Source organism: Triticum urartu, chromosome 6A, assembly GCF_056163025.1.
Source record: "Triticum urartu cultivar PI428250 chromosome 6A, HENAU_Tu73, whole genome shotgun sequence".
NCBI lineage: Eukaryota > Viridiplantae > Streptophyta > Magnoliopsida > Poales > Poaceae > Triticum > Triticum urartu.
In genome coordinates this window covers 449,434,835-449,459,019 of record NC_141878.1, presented here as the reverse complement: position 1 = coordinate 449,459,019, position 24,185 = coordinate 449,434,835, and positions in this window count along the sequence as shown.

Sequence of the window (24,185 nt, the reverse complement as noted above, 5' to 3'; positions counted from 1 at the left end):
TATCCTTAGTCCTTTTCAGGAATTTCAGGGTGTTCTTGACCGCCGTCTAGTGATCCACTCCTGGATTACTTTGGTACCTCCCCACTAAACTTATAGCAAGGCACACATTAGGTCTGGTACACAGCATTGCATACATGATAGAGCCTATGGCTGAAGCATAGGGAACACCTTTCATTTTCTCTCTATCTTCTACACTGGTCGGGCATTGAGTCTGACTCAACTTCATACCTTGTAACACAGGCAAGAACCCTTTCTTTGCTTGATCCATTTCGAACTTCTTCTAAACTTTATCAAGGTATGTGATTTGTGAAAGTCCAATTAAGCGTCTTGATCTATCTCTATAGATCTTGATGCCCAATATATAAGCAGCTTCACCGAGGTCTTTCATTGAAAAACTCTTATTCAAGTATCCTTTTATGCTATCCAGAAATTCTATATCATTTCCAATCAACAATATGTCATCCACATATAATATTAGAAATGCTACAAAGCTCCCGCTCACTTTCTTGTAAATAGAGGCTTCTCCAAAAGTCTGTATAAAACCATATGCTTTGATCACACTATCAAAACATTTATTCCAACTCCAAGATGCTTGCACCAGTCCATAGATGGATCGCTGGAGCTTGCACACTTTTTAGCCCCTTTGGATCGATAAAACCTTCAAGTTGCATCATATACAACTCTTCTTCCAGAAATCCATTCAGGAATGCAGTCTTTACATCCATTTGCCAAATTTCATAATCATAAAATACGGCAATTGCTAACATGATTCGGATGGACTTAAGCATTGCTACGGGTGAGAAGGTCTCATCGTAGTCAACTCCTTGAACTTGTCGAAAACCTTTCGCAACAAGTTGAGCTTTGTAGACAGTAACATTACCATCAGTGTCAGTCTTCTTCTTGAAGATCCATTTATTCTCGATGGCTTGCCGATCATCGGGCAAGTCAACCAAAGTCCATACTTTGTTCTCATACATGGATCCCATCTCACATTTCATGGCCTCAAGCCAATTTGTGGAATCTGGGCTCATCATTGCTTCCTCATAGTTCGTAGGTTCGTCATGGTCAAGTAACATGACCTCCAGAACAGGATTACCGTACCACTCTGGTGTGGATCTTACTCTGGTTGACCTACGGTTCGGTAGTAACTTGATCAGAAGTTTCATGATCATCATCATTAGCTTCCTCACTTACTGGTGTAGGAATCACTGGAACTGATTTCAGTGATGAACTACTTTCCAATAAGGGAGAAGGTACAATTACCTCGTCAAGTTCTACTTTCCTCCCACTCACTTCTTTCAAGAGAAACTCCTTCTCTAGAAAGGATCCATTCTTACCAACGAATGTCTTGCCTTCGGATCTGTGATAGAAGGTGTACCCAACAGTCTCCTTTCACTACAAAAAAAGACACATCCGTCACATTTTGGGACGAACGAAATTTTTTTCTATCACACATATGACACTTCTATGACGATAATTGTGGCAAAACCCGGTATCATCATAGATGTGGTGGGCTCCTACTTCTATGAAAAAAAATCATGACAAAAAATGTGCTTTTCATCCTGGGCGGGCCGGAGATGCAGCTGCATGACATTCTTTGGGCCATCCATGACAGAAAAAACCGTGGTAGAAGCGAGGGGGAGGAAAATTTCGGGGAGTACCCGGTTACGGTGGGAGGTCGGGGGCCGAGCGATGCGCGTTTCTCTCATACACGTACGCGCATGTGTGCGAGGCGTTGGCTCTAACTGAACCCGAGCGAGGCGTTGGGCTCTAACTGAACCCGAGCGATTGCACTGCAGGCTACGCGTTACTGAACCCGAGCGATCGATCGATGGCTGTTAACTGAACCCGATCGAGCGATTCCTTCGCTACTGCTGCTAACTGAAGCCGATCGATTGGATGAACAGTGAGTGTTGCGGGGGGGTGGATGAACAGTGAGCGGTGGCGTTGCCTCTGGATGAACAGGACCCCGTGGTGTGGAGGGCTGGATGAACAGTAAACGGTGGAGGGGTGCCCGTGGAGGGGTGGTTGAATAGGACCCCGTGGTGTGGAGGGCTGGATGAACAGTAAACGGTGGAGGGGTGCCCGTGGAGGGGTGGTTGAACAGGACCCCGTGGTGTGGAGGGCTAGATGAACAGTAGACGATGGAGGGGTGCCCGTGGAGGGGTGGTTGAACAGTAGCCGGTGGAGTAGCGCGCGGTGGAGGCTGGATGAACAGGAGCCCGTGGAGGCTGGAGGAGGTCGATGGTGGAGATGAACAGTATCCCGTGGAGTCCCGTTTTGCGGTACGCCACACCCCTCCCGATGAACAGGACCCCCGTTTCGACCGTAGGAGGTCCGTTTCGTCCGTTTTGCGGTATGCCACACCCCTCCCGATCAACAGGACCCCCGTTTCGACCGTAGGAGGTCCGTTTCATCCATTTGCGGTACGCCACACCCCTCCTGATCAACAGGACCCCCGTTTCGACCGTAGGAGGTCCGTTTCCTCCGTTTTGCGGTACGCCACACCCCTCCCGATCAACAGGACCCCGTTCCGAACGTAGGAGGTTCGTTTCCTCCGTTTTGCGGTACGCCAGGCCTCGTTTCCATCGTCTGTTCCGTCCAAGCCCTCCTGATGAACACGACCACGCATTCCGTTCCGACCCAGCCGGTTGGCTCCCACGCGTTCCGTTGCCTCCCGATGAACACGACGCATTCTGTTGCCTCCCCATGAACACGACGACGACGTTGTTTCTCCGTTCTGACCTAGCCATGTACACGAGCCCTGGCCGTACGTATGCGCGAGTAGGCGTTCGAGACCCCACCCGTATGTACACATACGTGGCCGTATTTTCTTTCTTGCACACTGGCCGCTGTACGTACGTGTACATGCTACGTGCGCGCCTCTACTACGACACGTACGCACCTCTATTACGACACATGCGCGCCTCTACATCCATCAGTATATATGTATGTACACGTTCGCGACCAGAATGACAACGCTACGTACACTTCGACCAGGTGGGTCCCGACTGTCAGGCACTTCCTTGCATGCGAAGATGTAGCTGGTGGGTCCCAGCAGTCAGGGGGGCGAATCGTTTCTTTTTTGGACGCGCTTCCTTGCGTGCGAAGATGTAGCTGGTGGGTCCCAGCAGTTAGGGGGGCGAATCACTTTTTTTGTCCGGACGCACTTCCTTGCGTGCGAAAATGTAGCTGGTGGGTCCCAGCAGTCAGGGGGAAACGTTTTTTTCGCGAAATACGGTGGCCCGTCCGGTGGGTCCCTGCTGTCAGGTGGAGGAATCATTATTTTGCGCGTAATAAGGAGGCACTTCCTTGCTGCGGCCGTGGACCCAGCTGTCAGCCTCTCCACGTATAGTCCACGTCCGATGGAAGTCGTTCCTTGACCACGTTGACCACGTCGCGCCGAGAGCACCACTTCGGTGGATGACGGCGAGGACTAGGAAGGCGACGACTCGGAGCCAGGGAAGCCGCAGCAGTGGATGCCCACGCGAAGAGGAGTACGAGGGTTCACTGGTTCGGCTGTGGTGTGAGGCTGCTGTCGCCGCAGAATAATAGGGGGTGTGGGTGAGTAGAGGGATGGCCTGGCCAACGGTGGGAGTGGTAGGGGCGGTGAGGCCTCCGCGGCATCACAGCCGGCCACGGGAGGCAGGAGCACGCGGCACGACCGGCGCTGGTTTGGGCGGCTGGAGCAAGAAGACCAGAGGTTGAAGAAGCACTACGGCCGTTGGATGAACATCATACGGTAACAGGAGTTAGACTCGTTCATATTGACTAAGTTGACAAAGCCCTCCGTCCCCATCAACTTGGTAGGCCCACAAGTCAGCCTCCCACTATGTTGGGTTCCAGCTGGCAGGGGGAATATTCATTTCTTTTGTGTGTAATAAGGAGGCACTTCCTTGCATGCGAAGATAGCTGATGGGTTCGACATGTCAGCAGGGGGCATGTTATTTTCGCGAAATACAGAGGCCCTTACGGTGGGTCCCAGATGTTAGGTGGAGGAATCATTATTTTGCGCGTAATAAGGAGGCATTTCCTTGTGTGCGGCCGTGGACCCAGCTGTCAGCCTCTCCACGCACAGTCTAATTCCGATGGTGTCGTTCGTTGACCATGTTGACCATGCCGCGCCGAGCGCATCCAAGGTGGTGGACGACGGCGAGGCCCCGGATAGCAACGAGCTGGAGATGGGAAGACACGGGAGTAGAGTCGCAGACGGAGAGGTGTACGAGGGTTAACTGGTTCTAGTGTGGTGTGGTTCGGCAATCGGTGGAGAAGAATAGGAGGTGTGGAGGGGTGGTGGGATGGCCTGGCCAACGGTGGAGTAGCGCTTCATAGCAAAGCGTGCTAAGCAGAGCTGCTAGCAGCAGGAGGCGGGAGGTGGTCCAGGCGGTGCTGGAGGAAGAAGACGAGAGATTGAAGATGGATGCCGGTCGTTGGATGTAAATCCAACGGCTAACATGTCAGAATCATTTGTTGACTAAATTGACAATGACTTGCGTTGGCTTTGACCTATTGGCCCACATTTCAGCCTCCAAAAATGTGGCACGTATTCAAGCCATTTTTTCAGAATTTACAGTCTTTTTTTGCGCGGTAGAATTTACAGTCAATTTGATCTTTTTTTTTGAATTACAACCATTAGCTGGGCTGGGTGAACAAATAATGTAACGTCCATGCGGCCCATTTATTTTATTTCCTAAAAAATTACAGGCCATTTGCACTTTCTCGAAATACACGATTTTGCTTGGCTGATTGTAATTATAATGTTGGGTTGGGCCAGCAATGTTATCAAAAAATAAAAAGGGGCTGAGCATTTTTTTATAAATATATTTAAATAATAAGTGATATTATTACATTCGTCCTTAAATCTTACCAAGCTTTTGTACACAATCACTAGGATTTTCATGCCAAAACAATCCAGGATTTTATTTGTTAAGAAATTATTTTTATAAGTTAATAAGATGTGGGATATTGTTTTCTTACATATGTAAGTATCTGTTAAATATATGATGAGAATAAAAATAATATATAATAACATATAAAATAATTTAAATATATAATATAGTTAGAAGGGAAACATAAGTTGGACCTGGCGTTCCTATTCTTATATAGAAAAATAGAACAGAACTCTGCGTTTTCTTCAAAAAAATACATAAATTGGGATGCCAAAAATAAAACCTCGGATGGGAGGTCTGATACGTCTCCAACGTATCTATAATTTTTGATTGCTCCATGCTATATTATCTACTGTTTTGGGCAATATTGGGCTTTATTATCCACTTTTATATTACTCTCAGGACTAACCTATTAACCGGAGGCCCAGCCCAGATTTGCTGTTTTTTGCCTATTTCAGTGTTCCAAAGAAAAGGAATATCAAACGGAGTCGAAACGGAACGAAATCAACTGGAGAAGTTATTTTTGGAAGGAAAGCCACCAGATAGACTTGGACTCTACGTCAGAAGATACGGGAGCTGGCCACCAGGGTGGGGGCGCGCCCCCCTACCTCGTGGGGCCCCCGAAGCTCCACCCATATATAACTACATATCGTAAAACTTCCAGAACAGAGAATAGATCGGGAGTTCCGCCGCCAGAAGCCTCTGTAGCCACCGAAAGCCAATCTAGACCCGTTCCGGCACCCTGCCGGAGGGGGCAATCCTTCTCCGGTGGCCATCTTCATCATCCCGGTGCTCTCCATGACGAGGAGGGAGTAGTTCTCCCTCGAGGCTGAGGGTATGTACCAGTAGCTATGTGTTTGATCTCTCTCTCTCTCTCGTGTTCTTGAGATGATACGATCTTGATGTATCGCGAGCTTTGCTATTATCACTACTAGAAAAAGGGCTATAGATGGGATTGACACTAATGGCGCACCAGACAAGCGGTGCGCCATTAGTATATACTAATGGCGCACCACCTTCTGATACGCCATTAGAGTTGAAACTACTAATGGCGCACCTGGCCCGGGGTGCGCCATTAGTATCAAAAAAAATTTTACTAGTGCGCCTGTCCAAACATACTAATGGCGCATCCAGACACAGTGCGCCATTACTAGTTGTAACTAGTAATGGCGCACCTGCCGGAAAGTGCGCCACTAATGTTGTTTTTTTATTATATTTTTTATTCCCTTTTTTGCAAAACTACTAATGGCGCACTGTTCCACCGTGCGCCATTACTAGTTTAAACTAGTAATGGCGCACTGTGGGACAGTGCGCCATTAGTATTTTTTTTTGCAAAACTACTAATGGCGCACCATCAGGAGGTGCGCCATTAGTAACCTGGATTACTAATGGCGCATTTAGAGTTGGTGCGCCATTAGTAAGTGGGCAGCAACAAGATATTTTGGACAGCCTCTCCTACCCACACTCACTTTCTCCCCACTTCATTCTCTCCACCTCCTCCTTGTCTCGGGTGCCTCCTCTTTTTCACCTCATTTCCACCATAGATTCATTCAATTTAACTGGTTAAATTACCTTGTTTTGATAGGTAAGTAAGGGGGGAAGCTGTATTTATGTTGTTCTCCCTACAACAATGTGCACATGCACTTTTTATGGCCTAGCTAGATCTATGTATGTTCGTGGTGTTGCATATGTTTGTGGTGTTGCATATGTGTTTGTGTTTGGAGGTGTACCGGTATATGAAATTCGATAGTTGCCAATATTTTGCCGGAATGTTGATTCATTTCTGTTTCGGCGAGAATTTTGGCATTAAGCATTCTTTTTGGTCCTATTTTTAGGGAAAGTCATGCCAAATTTTTTCTTGGTTCTAAAATATCGTTTTGCTCTACCCCGCAAGAGACCATGGTCCGCATGATGACCGAAGGCATCGTGAATAGGTTTTTGAGGTCCGCGAAGGCGATGCTTCAAAAGAACGAGACGGAGATAAGATGTCCGTGTCGAAGATGCAAGCTGAAGAGCCTTATTGCGGACCCGGAATCCGGGCAGGTGCGGGACCACCTGCTCTTGCGTGGTTTCATGGATGGCTATCGGTGGCAAGGTGATGAAGATGACTACGAAGTCGTCCATGGGGGCCGGGCAAGAAATGAGGAAGGGCAGCAAGACAACCACCACGGCTCGGGCGGGCGAGAAGACAAAGAATCCCCAGGAGATGATCACGACGGTGATGCTGTACACAGTCATCGTGTAGAAGATGTAGGACATGATGATGAGGAAGATGCCGGAGCAGTCGACGGGCATGATCATGAAGATGATGATGCCGGCGGAGCAGACGACGCTGGACCATCGATGGGCTGGGTGCAAGACCCTCATATTCAAGAGCTGCTTCTCAAGCAGACGGATAACGCAAGAGCTGCCGCCCGAGAGAAAGCCAAGATGGATCAACTTGAGTTAGACGTGGTTACTCCATTGTATGAAGGATGCAGGCCCGAGGATACCCGCCTGAAAGTAACGCTCATGGCTCTAGAGATGAAGGTAAAACACAAAATGACCGACGCATGCTTCGACGAGAACATGTCATTCTGGCACGAACGTTTTCCCGAGGGGAACAAGTGCCCGACCAGTTTGGAGGAGGCGAAGAAAATCGTGTGTCCTCTGGATTTACCGCACGTGAAATACCATGTGTGCATGAACAATTGTATCATTTATCGGGACGAGCACGCGGAGTCTACCATATGTCCGGTGTGCGGCGTCACTCGATACAAGAAGAGGAAGAAAGCTCCTCGAAAAGTGGTGTGGTACTTTCCGATCACTCCTCGTCTGCAGCGGTATTTCGCGGACCCTAAGGTAGCAAAGCTCCTGCGTTGGCACGCGGATAGGGAGGAGAGGAAGCGAGAAGATGAGGCAAATGATCCGGAGATAGATAAAAAAGACAAGATGCTGAGTCACCCTAAGGATGCGAGCCAGTGGCAAGCGTTGAACTTTGAAGACCCAGAATTTGGGAACGATCCAAGGAACATCGTGCTGGGCGCGAGCACCGATGGAGTCAATCCGTTTGGCAGCCAGAGAAGCACACATAGCACCTGGCCTGTGTTTGTGTGGATGTACAACCTTCCCCCCTGGTTGTGCATGAAGAGGAAGTACATTCACATGAGTATGCTAATTGAAGGACCGAAACAACCAGGGAACGACATCAATCTGTATCTGGGGCTGCTGAAATAGGAGCTTGACACGCTGTGGAAAACGCCAGCCAATACGTGGGACGCTGCAGAAAAAGAATATTTCCCTATGAGAGTCGCGCTGCTCACGACGGTGCACGACTATCTCGGTTACGGATATGTCGCGGGGCAGGTGGTCCACGGATTTTCTGGATGCATCAGGTGCATGGATGACACAACGTATCGCCAGCTAGATGAGATCCCGGGTCTTCGAAAACCGTGTTCATGGGACATCGAAGGTGGCTTCGCGACGATGACCCGTGGAGAAAATGCAAGGATCTGTTCGATGGTGAAACCGAACCCCGAGGACGCCCACGTACGAGGAGCAGCGAGGAAATAGACGAGCTGTTGAAAAATTGGAAAGACTGCCCACTGCCGGGAAAGAAGCAAAAGGCGCCAGAGCCGGGAAAGAAGCGAAAGGCGCCAGAGCCGCTGCTGAAGGTATGGAAAACGAGGTCTGTTTTCTGGGACTTGCCGTACTGGAAGATCCACCGTGTGCCTCACAGCCTTGATGTCATGCATATCACGAAGAACGTGTGCGAGAGTCTGCTTGGTACCCTGCTCAACATGCCAGAGAGGACCAAAGATGGGCCGAAAGCAAGGGCAGACTTGAAATCAATGGGCATCAGGCAGGAGCTTCACGCTATATATGATGATCATGATGATGATGATGATGATGAGGCGAAGCAGGACACGGAAAGTCGTCGCAAAGGCAAGAAGGCCAAGAAGACCGGAAATGACTACCCTCCCGCGTGCTTCACTCTAATTCAGGAGGAGATCGAGCAGTTTTTCACCTACCTCGTAGGAGTAAAACTTCCTTACGGTTACGCGGGGAAGATAAGCAGATACCTAGACCCAGCGAAGCTGAAGTTCAGCGGGATGAAGTCTCACGACTGTCACGTGCTGATGACGCAGATACTTCCAGTTGCAATCCGTGGGATCATGGACGCGCACGTCCGTGAAACCCTATTTGGCCTATGCAACTTTTTCGACGTCATCTCTCGGAAGTCTGTTGGCGTGAGGCAACTCAAAAGGCTATAGGAAGAGATCGTGGTGATACTATGCGAGCTTGAGATGTACTTCCCGCCCGCATTCTTCAACGTTATGGTGCATCTGCTGGTCCATATCGTGGACGATATCATCCAACTCGGGCCGACGTTCCTGCACAGCATGATGCCGTTCGAAAGGATGAATGGTGTCATCAAAGGATACGTTCGCAACATGTCACGTCCAGAGGGAAGCATAGCCAGGGGCTTTCTGACCGAAGAGTGCATCTCCTACTGCACGAATTATCTAGGCATCGAGAACCCCGTTGGTCTACCCATCAACAGGCACCTCGGCAGGCTCGCTGGATGGGGTCACCGTGAGGGTCGTCGCGAAATGCATGTCGACTTCGAGGGTCGACTCACCGACTTTGAAAGAGCAAACCTAGTCGCGCTACAACACATAGACGTGGTCGATCCTTGGGTGGTACAGCACAAAACCTTTATTAAGAAGACGTACAATGACCGAGGCCAACAGAGGATGGACGGAGATATACTCAAAGAGCACAACTCATGTTTCACGCGTTGGTTCAGGCAGAAGCTTCTGTCGTACCCTTTACATGAGGATTCTTCCGCGGAAGAACAACTCATATTCGCCTTGTCACAGGGCGCCGAGCACAACCTGATGACCTATGAGGCGTACGATATCAACGGCTACACATTCTACACCGAGGCTAAGGACATGAAGAGCGATGGTTACCAGAACTCTGGGGTAACGATGGAATCCTACACCGGTAATGACAAGGACAGATACTACGGAAGGATCGAGGAGATCTGGGAGCTGAGCTACACTGGAGAGAAGGTCCCGATGTTCCGTGTCAGATGGGCCAAGAGCGTCCTAAAAGAAGACCGGTATTTCACCACCATGGTTATACCCGAAGCCAAATCCAAAACCGTGGGCGCAAACGTCACCGCGAAAAATGAGCCATGGGTACTGGCTTCCCAAGTGGACCAATGCTTCTTCATTACCGACCCGTCAAAGCCCAGTCGTGTTGTCATGAGGAGAGGCAAAAGGAAGATCATCGGAATGGATGGAGTAGCCAATGAGAAAGACTTCGACAAGTACGGCGACCCGAGGATCGAACATGACGACGATGATGAAGTACCAGCATACACCACAAGAAGAAGCAGGACCACCCTACCTAAAGGACGTCCGTTCCATAGAAGAACTCCATTTGTGAAAAAGAAGGGCAAGAAGATTGTGAACAGATAGCTAGCTAAGATCGATTGTATTTAAATCGTAGCCTTCATTTCTCGATTGTATTTCATGGGCACTTTTTGAACTATCATGAATATTTTTAAATTTCATGGACACTCGATCTCGATCCCCCTCCATCTCGATCGCTATCCCACCTCGCCAGATCCGGTCCCCCTCGCCGCCGCCGCCGACCCCCCGCACCCTCGATTCCCCTACTCAACCGCCGCCGCCGACCCCCCGCACCCCTCCCCTACTCAACCGCCGCCGCCGACCCCCCGCACCCCACGCACCCTCCCCCGCTCCACCGGCATTACTGTTTGATGATATTTTTAAAAAAATTATTATGTCTTATAAAAAAAATATTACTTATGGCGCACCACGGTGAGGTGCGCCATTAGTATGGATGTACTTATGGCGCACCGAAGGGTGGTGCGCCATTAGTATTGTGCCATTGCTATAAAAAAAATACTAATGGCGCACCAGGGTGAGGTGCGCCATTAGTATGGATGTACTTATGGCGCACCGAGGGGTGGTGCGCCATTAGTATTGTGCCGTGCCCCATCCATATTCCCTCCCCGGCCCCTCCCTATCCCCTCTCTCTCCCTCGCCCTCGCCCTCGATCCCCTTCCCCTCTCCTCTCCCGACACCGCTGCCCCGCCGCCCCGACGCCGCCTCGACCCCGCCCCGACGCCGCTGCCCCACCGCCTCGACACTACCCCGCCGCCCCGACGCCGCCCCAACGCCGCCTCGACCCCGCCCCGACGCCGCTGCCCCGCCGCCTCGACGCTGCCCCGCCGCCCCGACACCGCCCCGACGCCGCCTCGACCCCGCCTCGACGCTGCCCCGCCGCCTCGATGCGACCCCGCCGCCCGGATGCCGCCCCGTCCACACCACCGTCGCCGGAGCCACAGATCCCTCGCCGGCCGCCTCCCCCCACTCCAATCAAGAGCTCGAGGTCAGCGCTGCGTTGTCCACTTCTGCTGCTCCTCTCCTCTCTGTATTGGGCTTGATTCTTGCTGTTGTTGATCCCAAGTTTGATGCCTAACAATTGTTGTATGAGTTCCCCAAATGAACAGGAGTACTCCTCTATTTTGATATGAAATCACCATGATAGGTCCACATGCTACTGTTGTCAACATGATAAATAGTTTCAGTTAGTTACCTCTAAAACTATTCCTAATTAACTGAAGAAGAGAAGAGAGGAGGAGTAGTTTATTTCATAGAGTAAACATTAGCACTATTTGACAGTAAAAGGTTTTAGCTAATTTGAATTAACTGAAAGCAGTAGTACATCATTTTTATTAACAGTAAAATGTTCAAAGAAACAAATATTGCCAAGCATGACATGGCCTTTGTGATCTCGTACTCCTGAATTTTCATGTCACTTGTGCTATTAGTAGTTTTTTGACAGTAAAAGGGATGAAGAGGTCGGTGACCTCCAAATTCCAAATTTAGTAAAAGTTTGGGTATTCGAAACTACTAGTCTGAAAAACAGTTTATGTGGTCTGAAACTTTTCCTAATGTGTTTCAGACTTTCAGTAAAAGTTGTTGAATCAAATCAGTTCTTTGATGCTATTATGGACAGATTTAAAATCCACACTAAACCTTGATATGGGAACTATTCGTTTTGATGCTACTGTGCTTTAATACGATATGCTGCTAGTGGAAGACTTTGGAATTTTAAAACCCAAATCAGTTCAATCTGCCTAGTTCAGCTTCACATAGGTTCCTATTTTCTAGCCTACTGTAATTGTTCCGAACTTTTGATAATCTGTTTCAGACTTTCAGTTAGGAGTTAAGACTAGGAAATAGTATGAACTGCTGTTGGATTAAATCAGTACGTGGTTAACAGGCACAACATTGTGCCTGTTGGGTTTATGGACAGATGCTAGAAGGTTGTCTGAAGATAGTTGTTTGCTAGGGGTGGGGAATCATTTCATAAGTAAAAAGTCCATACTGAACCTTGATACGTAAACCAATGGTTTTGATGGTACTTTGGAACTTGAAAATCAAAATCAGTTCAGTCTGCCTAGTTTAGCTTCATATAGAAGATAATGATTCCTGTTTTTTAGTCTACTATAATTGTTTTTTAGCCCACAGCACTTTGCATTGTTTTGAGGTTTTGTACATCAGCTTTCTTTTTTATCTTCTTATTTAAAACTATAGCAGTACCTGTGACACATAATGCCTAACAGTTTAACTATTTTCTGTTTCTGTCCTCATTTAGTGCTTGGTATGTCTCCTGTTCTAGGTCATGGACTTTGTGCCATGCCCACATTGGTTTTCTGTTTGGCCTCAATTTGGCCTGACAAATGATGGTCTACTAGCTGGTCTACTAGCTGGCAAGATGCTTGGTATATATATGTTGTGTTCAGTTTTGGCAGGAGTTCAGAACTGTTAGGCAAAGGTCATGTCTCCGACCATCGTGTCCTTTTTTGCCTTGTCCACCCGAGAGGCCCTTGAGTTTGCTGGAATGTCGATTAACTTCCGTTCCGGCAAATTCGGGTACTCCATATGTCCTATTTTCAGCAAAGGTCATGCTGAAATTTTCCATGAATTTTAGCATGACTTTGCTAAAAATAGGACATATGGGGTACTTGTGACTAATGCATGGGCCGGGGTATCTTAGAAGTTAATTAAGTAGGATCAAGTGCCCCGACGTACTTGTGACTAATGCATGGCTTTTAGGGTGCCTCGGTGTCGATAAAAACCGAAATGATGAAAGCTTAGGCTTTTAGGGTGCCTCGGCATCGAAAAACCCTCAATGATAAAAGCTTAGCTTTTAGGATGCCTCGGTGTCGACAAACCCTAAATGATGGGACCATGATCTTGTTCCTTGACAATAACCAAATTTTTGACCAAACTTTGTTCCTATTTATAGAGAAACATGGCCAACAACGATGAGGCCGGGGGTTCGGGCGGCAAGAAATTCTAGGAGCTGTCCCAGGAGATGGAGGAACAACCTCACTTGTATGAGGATGTCGCCTTCCCACCGATCCTGAGACCACTGATGGTACCGCCGAGGATAACCCCACTGATGCCACCACTGATGGTGCCGCCGAGGATGCCACCACTGATGATGGCGGCGCACGCACAGATGGCAGCCAACCGAAGAGGCAACGGAAGGACCGGCACCCGACCGTGCTCCGCACCCTCAAGGAGGAAGTTACTGAAGTGGACTCCAAGGGAATCCAATGGCGCCCGAACGAATAGTCAAGGGGTACTCGCTTCAGCTCAGGTGCATTCTCCGGAGCACCGTCTCGATCAACACCGAGAACCTCAGGCATCCTGACCGAGGGAATTTGCGCAACCTCCTCTTCACGAAGCTGCACGAACGATACAAGTTCCCCGCTGAATTTGAAAACACAAGCCTCAAAGGGAATAAAGTGAACAATGCTACCCTCACGAAGATGAGCATGGCCCTGTCTACTTGGAAAAGCAATGTGAAGAGAATGATCGAGAAAGGTGAGAGTTATGAGAAGATCAAGGAGAAAAATCCTTCGATCACCGAAGATGACTACAACGACTTCAAGATCAATTGCTCGACCACCGCAAACTCTGAATCAAGTAAGTGGGGGAAAGAAATGCGGGAGTTGAACTTAGGGGAACACACACTCGGTCCCGGCGGTTACAGAGTGGCGGAGCCTATATGGGACAAGGAGGAGGCGGACCGTGCCGAGCAAGGCCTACTGCCCCTCTTCGATAAATACGGTGACAAGCAGACCAGGAACTTTGTTAGGGCCCGGTACAAGAAGGACCCGAAAACAAAGGAGCTTACCACGGATCCGAAGACCAGGGCGCTTGAGCTTGTTCTGGTAAGGAATACACCCCCACGTAATTAGCTCCATATGGTTGCATTCTAATTAATGAAGCCAAATTTCTAAATGGTTCACATTCCTTCCGCAGGCGACTGAAAGCAGTAGCGTGGGGTCGACTAAGAGCAACCCTTGGAACACCACTCTAAATAGGGCGTTGAATGTAATGAAGAACAAGGATAAGCTCAGTAAGCCGACGTCAGCTGGTCGTGTGGCCGGCAAAGGCTTGTCGACAAAATGGTCGTCATACTATAACACTGGTGGGCGAAAGGAGAAAAAGACCAGCTCGGAAAGCCAGGCGCGCGAGGTTCAAGAACTCAGGGCACAGGTGGCGTGGATTCCGGAGATTGTCCAAGAGCAAGTGCAACAACAACTCGGAGCGACGATCACCGCCATTGTGCCTACCTTGATCCAGGGGATTAGTGCGTGGATTGCGGGCGGCCAGCAGGGGCCGCCCCCGATTCCTAGCTTCACGGCCAGCAACTCGCAGAACACGATGGCGGGGCCATTGGTGTCTCCGGCGGAGGCGGCATTGGTGTCTCCGATGCCGGCACGGGAGCTTAATGCACCCGGGTGTACGTCGGCCGGCACCTCTGCAGCAAGCGGCCCCTCCGTCAACTGCACGCCCGCTGTTGGCGGTGCCTCGACATTAGCCGAGCTCGACACCATCATCACGGTAACTAATTAAGCCTCTCTCGGCCGAGGACTTCATCTCCTTGCCTTTGACTGGGCATCCCTGACGCCTACATGTTTTCGCAGGGCGCCGCCGACGTTCCGTGCACTCTCCTGCACTTCGTGAACAATGAGTTGGTCGATGTCGCCAAGGGCAAAATCGTTCAACCGGGCAACCCCTTGTTCCACGGTACCCAGATGCCACCCAACTTGTTTAGGGTTCAACTGGTTCGGGTGCTGCCAGGCTGCGACGAGTTGTTACCTCCGATTCGACCCGTCGGGGCCGACGATGATGACGTGATGACCCTCAGCGCCTGCCTGAGCTGGCCCCTGCTTTGGCCGAAGAGCCAGATTCGTTTCGGGGCGGGGGACACCACCCCAAAGACAACACCGCCAGTCATGCCGGCACCAAGTCGGCCCCATGGCAAGACCGCCGCAACGGTGCCAGACATCCCTATGCCACTGGATCCAAACATGCATATGGCACAGGATCAGAACGACGACGACGATACATTTGCCAACGTCGATTAGTACTTTGCCGATCATGGGTACGGTGGCGACTTCATGGGGCCTCCTTCTCAAGAACCCAACCCAACAAAAGACGTGTGCGATCTAGCTGGTACCGCGGAGAAGCCAAGTTGCAACAGGCGTCGTCTGCAGTTCAGCTCTCAGGAGATGCCTCCAGCTGCCGACTTCACCGAGCCTCAGATAGGCGAGGTGCGAAATATGATCAGCCCCAACACACTCAAGAAGGCGGTCTGTGAGCAGAACTCGGTCCCATTATAGGAGAAGAAGAAGGCACGCAAAAGAAAGACTAACAAGGGTGCGGGCCAGCCGGCACCGAGTACGATCCGTCCTCAGGACGGGCCACCTTCACCTGAGGATATCTCGAGGAGGGTGCATGTGGCGGGTAGGCCGATGCTACCGAGAAATATGCTCGATGCTGCAACCGGTGCTATGCGGAGTCTGCATGACAGTGTTCTTTCTTTGGAGAAGCGGCGTCTCGGAGAGAAGGATGTGGCATACCCGGTTTTCGCGGCCAAGGTGCCAGAGGGCAAGGGCTTTGTGGATAACTCCATCGGGGGTACGATCGTCCTGCGGTTTGATGACATCCACGCTATGTTGAACCTTCATCCGCTGCACTACACCTTCATTCGGCTATTTTCGCTGAGTATGGAGATGCGGATCATTCGCGACAAGACCCCGGACATCGTGATAGTCGACCCCTTCTACATGCGTGCCAAGATCTTGGGCAGCGCTGGGGACCGGCAAGTGGCGAGTTCTTACCTCGAAGGCGTCATTCTGGCAAACCAAGATAAGGATAACTTCCTCGTGCCTTACTTTCCCGAGTAAGTCCTCCCCTCAACCGCCCTGTAACATATGAATTCTTAGATTTCGATCGTTTTTCTTTTAACATTCCGTGTTTTCTGCAGTGACACATGTTGCACGCTCATCCTCCTAAGCCCCAAATATTCCATGGCCACGTATTTCGACCCGGACCGTCATTCGAACGTAGACTACACAAATGTCAAGAAGGTTCTTGATGATGTTCTCCCCGGCTACGTCAAATCTGGAGGCACCTTCACTAGGCCTATTCGTAAGTACGGCAAGCACGTGTTCTCCCACAATACGACGTTTTGCTGCGTCAAGCAGCCACCTGGCGGTCAAAAGGGTGCCTACTACGCCATCCATCACATGCGGGCGATCGTACGGGACCATCATCAACTTCTACTACCGAGTAGACTCAAAGATTGGGCAGCGAGCGTGTCGGCAATCCAGGACGCGGACATCAGACAAGAATTCTTTCGCATCCAGTCGGAGTTTGCAGAAATCATCCATCAAGATGTCCTTCGTACTGCGGGGCAGTTCTACCTCAGAAATCAACCGCCCAACAGTGACATCGACACAATCCCACGAATGTAGGCTGACAACGCCCGTTCTTTCATGACTCCCACGATAGACGGCGGCTTCATCCACGCTCCGGTCCCTTGAGCCTCATGTTGTAATTAAACTTTAATGAACTTGTAGTATGTCTCTTTGGTTTCGAGAGTCGTTCAACTTAAGATGTAATCGATGCTATTAATGTCTTGCTTTTCTCTTCCGATCGTTCTGCTGCATACTTATATATTGCTTATGTATTGTCTGTGAATTGGTACTAACGTTTCGTTTGGCTACTGCATAGCGATGCCGTGGTATGTCATGTACAAGGATAAGGTTCCCGGAGTCTACGACGACTGGGAGGAGTGTCGGAGACAGGTTCACCGATTCAGCGGTAACAGTTACAAAGGGTACGCCACTAGGGCCGAGGCCAAATCTAGATACGCCCGCTATCTAGCGGGAGAGGGGAGGGAGCGTTGGAGGAACCGGATGAAGACGAGTTTCATCGTGATGATGCTCATCGTGATGACCGCAGCTCTCTTCTATGTGATGGTAGTTTAGATGATCGATATCGACTTGTAATGTGAAGACAAACTCGCGGTCTCGAGACTTGTAATATAATGTTCTATCTTTGTTCGGTCTTTTCAATTCGGAGACTAATATGATGACTTGTATTCGAAGACTAAAATGATGAATTGTATTCAGAGACTAATCTTCTATTGTATTCGATGAATCTGTTGTTGATGTGTGCTGTCTATATTTTGTCCAATTATACATTTTGTAACCTGTGCAAAAAACAGAAAATAAAAAAATAAAAAAACCTAATATTAATACTAATGGCGCATCACATCATAGTGCGCCATTAGTATGCCAAAGGATACTAATGGCGCATCGTTAAAGAGTGCGCCATTAGTATTCCGAAGTTTCTAATGGCACATCTTGCTGTCGTGCGCCATTAGTATGCCAAAGCACCTGGGTATACATGGCCCCCTGGGAGGCATACTAATGGCGCACTGTTGTATATACTAATGGCGCATCTGGGGTGCGCCATTAGTATACCAGATACTAATGGCGCACCTGTGGTGCGCCATTAGTAAAATATACTAATGGCGTGCTACTAATGGCGCACCACTAATGCGCCATTAATGGCCAAATTAGGTGCACCATTAGTAGGCCTTTTCCTAGTAGTGTATATTTGGATCCTATGATGTTTCTTCCCCCCTCTACTCTCTTGTAATGAATTGAGTTTCCCCTTTGAAGTTATATTATCGGATTGAGTCTTTAAAGATTTGAGAACACTTGATGTGTGTCTTGCCGTGGATATCTGTGGTACAATGGGATATCACGTGATTCAATTGATGTATGTTTTGGTGATCAACTTGCGGGTTCCGCCCATGAACCTATGCATAGGGGTTGGCACATTTTTTCGTCGTGATTCTCCGGTAGGAACTTTGGGGCACTCTTTGAGGTTCTATGTGTTGGTTGAATAGATGAATCTGAGATTGTGTGATGCATATCATATAATCATACCCACGGATACTTGAGGTGACATTGGAGTATCTAGGTGACATTAGGGTTTTGGTTGATTTGTATCTTAACGTGTTATTCTAGTACGAACTCTAGGGCTGTTTGTGACACTTATAGGAATAGCCCAACGGATTGATTGGAAAGAATAAATTTGAGGTGGTTTCGTACCCTACCATAATCTCTTCGTTCGTTCTCCGCTATTAGTGACTTTGGAGTGACTCTTTGTTGCATGTTGAGGGATAGTTATGTGATCCAATTATGTTAGTATTGTTGAGGGAACTTGCACTAGCGAAAGTATGAACCCTAGGCCTTGTTTCAACACATTGCAATACCGTTTACGCTCACTTTTATCACTTGCTACCTTGCTGTTTTTATTATTTCAGATTACAAATACCTTTATGTACTATCCATATTGCACTTGTATCACCATCTCTTCGCCGAACTAGTGCACCTATACAATTTACCATTGTATTGGGTGTGTTGGGGACACAAGAGACTCTTTGTTATTTGGTTGCAGGGTAGCTTGAGAGAGACCATCTTCATCCTACACCTCCTACAGATTGATAAACCTTTGGTCATCCACTTGAGGGAAATTTGCTGCTGTCCTACAAACCTCTGCACTTGGAGGCCCAACAACGTCTACAAGAAGAAGGTTGTGTAGTAGACATCAAGCTCTTTTCTGGCGCCGTTGCCGGGGAGGTTAGCGCTTGAAGGTATATCTTTAGACCTTGCAATCAAATCTTTTTGTTTCTCGTTTTATCACTAGTTTAGTCTATAAAAGAAAACTATAAAAAATGGAATTGAGTTTGTCTCATACGCTTCATCTTCTTAATATCTTTCGTGAGTATGATGGAAAGAAAATTGTGCTCAAGTGCTAGAAGAAGAAATCTATAAAATGTTTGGCACTAAATATTTGAATGATGAGAATGATTCAAATGTTGTTAGTATGAATTCCTTGAATATCCATGATGCTAATGATATGCAAAGCCACAAGCTTGGGGAAGCTATGTTTGATGAAGATGATATTTTTTGTCCCCCAAGTTTTTATGAGCAAATTTATTATGATGAAATCATGCCTCCTATCTATGATGATTATTGTGATGACACGTATGCCTTAAAGAATAATAATAACAATGAAACTTGTCATCTTGATTTCAATTTTCAATCCCATGATAGTTACTTTGTTGAGTTTGCTCCCACTATTATTCATGAAAAGAATTTTGCTTGTGTGGAGAGTAGTAAATTTTCTATGCTTGTAGATCATGAAAAGAACGCTTTAGGTGCTGGTTATATTGTTGAATTCATTCATGATGCTACTGAATATTATTATGAGGGAGGAATATATGCTTGTAGGAATTGCAATAATATCAAGTTTCCTCTCTATGTGCTTAAAGTTTTGAAGTTATGCTTGTTTTACCCTCCTATGCTAGTTGATTATTGTTCCCACAAGTTGTTTGCTCACAAAATCCCTATGCATAGGAAGAGGGTTAGACTTAAATGTGCTAGTCATATTCTTCATGATGCTCTCTTTATGTTTCAATTCTTATCTTTTATGTGAGAATCGTTGAAATCATCATGCCTAGCTAGGGGCGTTAAACGATAGCGCTTGTTAGGAGGCAACCCAATTTTATTTTTATTACTTGCTTTTTGTTCCTGTTTAGTAATAAATAATTCATCTAGCCTCTGTTTAGATGTAGTTTTATGCTTTTAATTAGTGTTTGTGCCAAGTAGAACCTTTGGGAAGACTTGGGGAAAGTCTTGTTGATCATGCTGTAAAAAACAGAAACTTTAGCGCTCACGAGAATTGCTGCCATTTTTATTTGGAGAGTGCTATTTAGCTAATTATTCTTTAAGATGATTAATAGATAAATTCCTCAGGTCCAGAAATTTATTTTAGAATTTTATGAGTTCCAGAAGTATACGTTTGATTCAGATTACTACAGACTGTTCTGTTTTTGACAGATTCTGTTTTTCGTGTGTTGTTTGCTTATTCTAATGAATCTATGGCTAGTAAAAGAGTTTATAAACCATAGAGAAGTTGGAATAAAGTAGGTTTAACACCAATATAAATAAATAATGAGTTCATTACAATACCTTGAAGTGGTGATTTATCTTCTTATACTAACGGAGCTTACGAGTTTTCTGTTAAGTTTTGTGTTGTGAAGTTTTCAGGTTTTGGGTAAGGATTCGATGGACTATGGAATAAGGAGTGGAAATAGCCTAAGCTTGGGGATGCCCAAGGCACCCCAAGGTAATATTCAATGATAGCCAAGAGCCTAAGCTTGGGGATGCCTGGCATCCCCTCTTTCGTCTTCGTTCATCGGTAACTTTACTTGGAGCTATATTTTTATTCACCACATGATATGTGTTTTGCTTGGAGCGTCAATTTATTTTGTTAGAATTTGCTTGCTGTTATTTAGAACAGTGTTTTGCATCTTTTATTTCAATAAAAGTGGAATTGGTAGCCTTTACTATGCCTATGTTACAAGTATACATGTTGCTGTTTGAAAACAGAAAGTTTACCGCTGTTGCAATAATTCCCTAGAAAAGTCAGAATGTGATAAAATGTTGAAACCTTTTGCATATTAAGCTCTGATAAATTTAATACAGTGGGAATTTTCTTTCATAATTTTTGGAGCTATGTAAGTATGGATGTTGCAGCATTCTTTACAGACTATCCTGTTTAGGCAGATTGTTGTTATGTTTGCATTGTTTGCATATGTTTGCTTCTTTATGATTCTAATTGAGGATAGGACTATTAAATATGCAGAGGCATTTAGTATGCAATGTTGAATAATAATTTTAGTGATTTGCTACAGTAGAGTATGATAAGGTTTTTGCAATGGTTTATACTAACTTATCTCACGAATCCTTGTTGAGTTTTGTGTGGATGAAGCTTTTGAGATTTAGGGAGACCGTGATATGAGAGGAATTAGGGAGGCACAAAATCTCAATCTTGGGGATGCCCAAGGAATCCCAAGATAATATTTCAAGAAGTCTCAAGCATCTAAGCTTGGGGATGCCCCGGTCGATCCTAAGTTTTTGCTTCTTCACATGATGTTTGCCATTCTTAGAATGTCATTTTATTTTGCTTTGCTTGCTGTTTGAATAGAATACCAAGATCTGAAATTATGAAATGTTAGAGAGTCTTCACATAGTTGCATAATTATTCGACTACTCATTGATCTTCACTTATATCTTTCGGAGTAGTTTGTCATTTGCTCTAGTGCTTCACTTATATCTTTTAGAGCATGGTGGTAGTTTTATTTTGAAGAAATAGATGAACTCTCATGCTTCACTTAGATTATTTTGAGAGTCTTAAATAGCATGGTAATTTGCTTAAAATCCTAATATGCTAGGTATTCAAGAATAATAAAATTCTCTTATGAGTGTGTTGAATACTAAGAGAAGTTTGATGCTTGATGATAGTTTTGAGATATGGAGGTAATAATATCAAAGTCGTGCTAGTTGAGTAGTTGTGAAATTGAGAAATGCTTGTGTTGAGGTTTGCAAGTCCCGTAGCATGCACGTATGGTAAATGTTGTGTAACAAATTTGAAACATGAGGTGTTATTTGATTGTCCTCCTTATGAGTGGCGGTCGGGGACGAGCGATGGTCTTTTCCTACCAATCTATCCCCCTAGGAGCATGCGTGTAGTACCGAGGTTTTTGATGACTTGTAGATTTTTGCAATAAGTATGTGAGTTCTTGATGACTAATGTTGAGTCCATGGATTATACGCACTCTCACCCTTCCATCCTTGCTAGCCTCTTCGGTACCGTGCATTGCCCTTTCTCACAATGAGAGTTGGTGCAAACTTCGCCGGTGCATCCAAACCCTGTGATATGATGCGCTCTTTCACACATAAACCTCCTTATATCTTCCTCAAAACAGCCACCATACCTACCTATTATGGCATTTCCATAGCCATTCCGAGATATATTGCCATGCAACTTTCCACCATCCAATTTATCATGACACATTCATCATTGTCATATTGCTAGCATGATCATGTAGTTGACATAGTATTTGTGGCAAAGCCACCGTTCATAATTCTTTCATACTTGTCACTCTTGATTCATTGCATATCACGGTACACCGCCGGAGGCATCCATATAGAGTCATACTTTGTTCTAGTATCGAGTTGTAATCATTGAGTTGTAAATAAATAGAAGTGTGATGATCATCATTCAATAGAGCATTGTCCCAAAAAAAGAAAGGCCAAAGAAAAAAAAAGAAGGCACAAAAAAAGAAAAAAAAAAGAAAAAAGAGAAAATAAAAAGGGGCAATGCTACTATCCTTTTTCCACACTTGTGCTTCAAAGTAGCGCCATGTTCTTCATATAGCGAGTCTCATATATTGTGCTTCAAAGTAGCACCATGATCTTTATGATAGAGAGTCTTGTTCTGTCACTTTCATATACTAGTGGGAATTTTTCATTATAGAACTTGGCTTGTATATTCCAACAATGGGCCTCCTCAAGTGCCCTAGGTCTTCATGAGCAAGCAAGTTGGATGCACACCCACTAGTTTCTTTTGTTGAGCTTTCATACATTTATAGCTCTAGTGCATCCGTTGCATGGCAATCCCTACTCCTTGCATTAACATCAATTGGTGGGCATCTCCATAGCCCATTGATTAGCCTCGTTGATGTGAGACTTTCTCATTTTTTGTCTTCTCCACATAACCCCCCTCATTATATTCTATTCCACCCATAGTGCTATATCCATGGCTCGCGCTCATGTATTGTGTGGAAGTTTATGAGTTTGAGCTTACTAAAGTATGAAACAATTGCTTGGCTTGTCATCGGGGTTGTGCATGATGAGAGCATTCTTGTGTGACGAAAATGAAACATGACTAAACTATATGATTTTGTAGGGATGAACTTTCTTTGGCCATGTTATTTTGAGAAGACATAATTGCTTAGTTAGTATGCTTGAACTATTATCATTTTTATGTCAATATGAACTTTTGTCTTGAATCTTTCGGATCTGAATATTCATACCACAATTAAGAAGAATTACATTGAAATTATGCCAACTAGCATTCCACATCAAAAATTATTTTCTTTATCATTTACCTACTCGAGGACGAGCAGGAATTAAGCTTGGGGATTCTTGATACGTCTCCAACATATCTATAATTTTTGATTGCTCCATGCTATATTATCTACTGTTTTGGGCAATATTGGGCTTTATTATCCACTTTTATATTACTTTCAGGACTAACCTATTAACCGGAGGCCCAGCCCAGATTTGCTGTTTTTTGCCTATTTCAGTGTTTCGAAGAAAAGGAATATCAAACGGAGTCGAAACGGAACAAAATCAACTGGAGAAGTTATTTTTGGAAGGAAAGCCACCAGATAGACTTGGACTCAACGTCAGAAGATACGGGAGCTGGCCACGAGGGTGGGGGGCGCGCCCCCCTGCCTCGTGGGGCCCCCGAAGCTCCACCGATGTACCCCTTGCACCCATATATACCTACGTATCGTAAAACTTCTAGAACAGAGAATAGATCGGGAGTTCCGCCGCTAGAAGCCTCCGTAGCCACCAAAAGCCAATCTAGACCCATTTCGACACCCTGCCGGAGGGGGCAATCCTTCTCCGGTGGCCATCTTCATCATCCCGGTGCTCTCCATGACGAGGAGGGAGTAGTTCTCCCTCGGGGCTGAGGGTATGTACCAGTAGCTATGTGTTTGATCTCTCTCTCTCTCGTGTTCTTGAGATGATACGATCTTGATGTATCGCGAACTTTGCTATTATATTTGGATCCTATGATGTTTCTTCCCCCCTCTGCTCTCTTGTAATGAATCGAGTTTCCCCTTTGAAGTTATATTATCGGATTGAGTCTTTAAAGATTTGAGAACACTTGATGTGTGTCTTGCCGTGGATATCTGTGGTGACAATGGGATATCACGTGATTCACTTGATGTATGTTTTGGTGATCAACTTGC